The sequence below is a fragment of the Zingiber officinale genome, chromosome 11A, assembly GCF_018446385.1.
Source record: "Zingiber officinale cultivar Zhangliang chromosome 11A, Zo_v1.1, whole genome shotgun sequence".
Classification (NCBI taxonomy): domain Eukaryota; kingdom Viridiplantae; phylum Streptophyta; class Magnoliopsida; order Zingiberales; family Zingiberaceae; genus Zingiber; species Zingiber officinale.
The window spans coordinates 20,361,476-20,365,327 of NC_056006.1; positions in this window are offsets into that span (position 1 = coordinate 20,361,476).

The window sequence follows — 3,852 nt, forward strand, 5'->3', positions numbered from 1 at the left end:
TAATCTGCTTCGGAAAAACAAGAAGAAATCATGAATCCAAATCCTCAAATCATGGCAGCAAGGAAAGAAAATCTCGGAGCTATCCTACTGCAGGTGAGTAGCAACTTACTTTGGGTTTCTTGGACTTACAGCCGGAGAAAGGAACTTCTAGGGTTCGGAGAAACTTCAAATCTCGCGGCTCCTTTGTGTTTCCGAGTTCCCCGCGTCGAGATGGTCACGCACGGGTGAAGATAGGTCGGAAAAAGCCTTCGCCGGCCGCCGGAGGGAGGAAACCATAGCTCCTTCGTGTTTCCGCCCGAGAGAAGAACGACGTCGCGCCGCGAGAAGGAGGAGGAAAAGGTTTCGGGTCGGGAGAAATTAGGGCTCGGGAATTTACCTCCTCAACTTATCCCTCTTTATAATCTCCAAATTCTGTTAACTTGTTAAATAAATTTTCCTACCTTTTCTAAACAAACCGACTGATGGATCACTTGGTCAGTCGGATTTTGACCAACTCTAAGGTCACGGCTTCAATTCCTCAGCCGCGCACTTTTCGTTTCGATTTATTTTCAATGTTCCTAACTATACCTTATATACATTTTATTCCAGATATAGTTAACAAAACGTTTGCAGACCAGTTCGTTGGATGAGTTCGTTTAGATCCTTATCGGGTCTGAGGTCCTGGGTTCAAAACTCGGCTTCAACATATGTTATTTTTTTCCTTTTTTAAACTTCTTCCTCTTGGTAAAAATACCAAACGAACTTCAAAAATTACATAAAAATATTCTAAAAATTTCTAAAAATTTCTAAAAATCTCTAGAATTTTTCTATAGCATTTCTAAATATTTTTAAATTACTTTTAGGACTCTAATTGAGGAAATTGGGGTGTTACACAAGAGCTATGGTTTAATTGAGTCATGTGGGTACAATATTGACCTCGAACAAATAAAGTAGGGGCTCCTATGTTCAGATCAAGAGGACCAGACACCAGGTAGGAAGTCCTAGTTGCGACAAGGCAAGGAAGTGCTAGTAGGTCGAGTGGACCGAGGGGTAGGAAGATCTGGTGGGTTGAGGATCGGACGTGGGAAGCCTATGGTCCTTTGTTTGAGGGGGGGATTGTTGGGGTTGCAAGGTTGCAAATATAGTCCCATATTGGAAACACATGGAAAAGATCATGGGTTTATAAGAGAAAAGATATCTCCATTGGCTGAGGCCTTTTAGGGAGAGCCCAAGAGCAAAACCATGAGGGTTTAGGCTCAAAGTGGACAATATCATGCCATTGTGGAGATATCTAAATTCTTTTCGATCCAACAATTGTCAAACTTGGTTAATCAAGTTGGACTTAGTCAATACTGGGTCCCGAAGGATCAAATACACTACCTCGATAGGCCATATCGAGGCTATGATCCAGGGGGAGTTAATAGAAAAACCATTAAAATTAAACGAAATTAAAAATTTGAAATTAAATTAAAATTCAAAATTCAATCAAATAAAAATTTAGAAGGATGATCCAGAATAGCTGGCACCCCTAACTAAACTACCCGACTGGGTAACCGAACTTAATCTACCCGAAATGGGTAAACAAGAGTAGACTACCCGGCAGGGTAACTAAGGTTAGAAAAAATGGGCTAGGTTTAACTTGACCCACGATACTGGTGAAGTTTTTGGATGATAGTACGTTAGGGAAGCTTGGGCATCGCATGTCTAGGAAGATATGGCTTCGACCTGGTGCATTTGGCCAAGTGGAACTGACCGAAGCTACCCTTAAATGGAACCTAACCAGTTAGACCAAGGTTTAGTATTAAGTTCAATGGGTAGGACTATTTGGAAACCTCGAAGGCATGGTTACTTTAATGAGTTCCTTGTGACTCACCATAGCCCAAAAGTTTATCCAAAGAATGATTAATTGTTGAACCCAAAACTAAACCTGAATCTAACACAAAGTTAAACCAGACCCTAAAAATCAACCATAATTCATCTTACAAAAATTATAGGATTCCCTGATTGAAAATTTAGATCGGGTGAGATGACTAAATAATTAAAATCAAATTGATAATTAATTCAAATTCAAATTTATTTCAAAATATTTGAAAAAATTTTCAAAAATTATTTTAAAAATCTTTAAAAATTTAATTTAAAAATTCTTTTAAAATTTATTTTCAAAATTCTTTTAAAAATCTTTTCAAAATTATTTTAAAAATCTTTAAAAAACTTAATTTCAAAATTCTTTTAAAAAATCTTTTCAAAATTATTTTAAAAATCTTTAAAAAACTTAATTTCAAAATTCTTTTAAAAATATTTTCAAAATTATTTTAAAAATCTTTAAAAAACTTAATTTCAAAATTATTTTAAAAATATTTTCAAAATTATTTTAAAAATCTTTAAAAAACTTAATTCTAAAATTCTTTCAAAAAATCTTTTAAAAATCCTTTTAAAAATAAATTTAAAAATCCTTTCGAAAATCTTTTTAAAAATCTTTTTTTAAAAAAAAATACTTTTAAAAATCCTTTTAAAAATCCTTCCAAAAATTCTTTTAAAAAAATTTTAAAAAAAAATAAATACTTTTAAAAATCCTTTTAAAAATTCTTTCAAAAATTCTTTTAAAAATATTTTAAAAATCCTTTAAAAAATTCTTTTAAAAATCTTTTTAAAATCTTTTTTTTAAAAAAATACTTTGAAAAATCCTTTTAAAATTCTTTCAAAAAAAAAACTTTTAAAAATCCTTTTAAAAATACTTTCAAAAAATACTTTTAAAAATACTTTTAAAAATCCATTCAAAAATTCTTTCAAAAATATTTTAAAAATCCTTTCAAAAATTCTTTTAAAAATCTTTTAAAAAAATACTTTCAAAAATACTTTTTAAAATCTTTTAAAAATCCTTTCAAAAATACTTTTAAAATCTTTTTAAAATCCTTTCAAAAATTCTTTTAAAAATCCTTTTAAATTTTTTTTTAAAAAAATACTTTTAAAAATCTTTTAAAAATCCTTTCAAAAATACTTTTAAAAATCCTTTTAAAAATCCTTTCAAAAATTCTTTTAAAAATCTTTTTTTTTTAAGAAAAAATACTTTTAAAAATCCTTTTAAAAATCCTTTTAAAATTCTTTCAAAAAATCCTTTTAAAAATTCTTTCAAAAAATCCTTTTAAAAATCCTATCAAAAATTCTTTTAAAAATCCTTTCAAAAATACTTTTAAAAATCCTTTTAAAAATTCTTTCAAAAATTATTTTCAAAAATCATTTTAAAAATCTTTTAAAACTTCATTATACAATTATTTTAAAAATCTTTCAAAAATTATTTTCAAAAATCATTTTAAAAATCTTTTAAAACTTCATTATAAAATTATTTTAAAAATCTTTCAAAAATTCTTTTCAAAATTATTTTAAAAATCTTTTAAAAACTTAATTTCAAAATTATTTGAAAAGTCTTTCAAAAATCATTTTGAAAAATCTTTGAAAAACTTATTTAAAAATCATTTGAAAAATCCCTTGAAAGATTAATTTCAAAACTCCTTTTCAGAAGTTATTAAATTCTTTGAAATTCTAAACTCAATTAATTTTTAAATCTTCAAAATAATTAAATGGTCACTTTTTTGGAATTCTAACTTATATTCTCAATATTTTAAAACAAAGTTAACTTTATCTAACACTCACTCATAAGCTAAACATATCTGAAAACCTAGAATGGTTGAGATGGTAAATTAGGAAAATATAAAATAACTATTATTATGTTTGTTTAATTTACATGCTTGGACTCTAGAACCCTAAGGATTTAATGTGGCATTAATTAAGGGGGAGTGAGTGGAGTCAAGCTAAGTTTCTTTTAAATAAATTTTATGGTTTTAATTTTAATTATCTTTAAAAGCTAAACTCTTT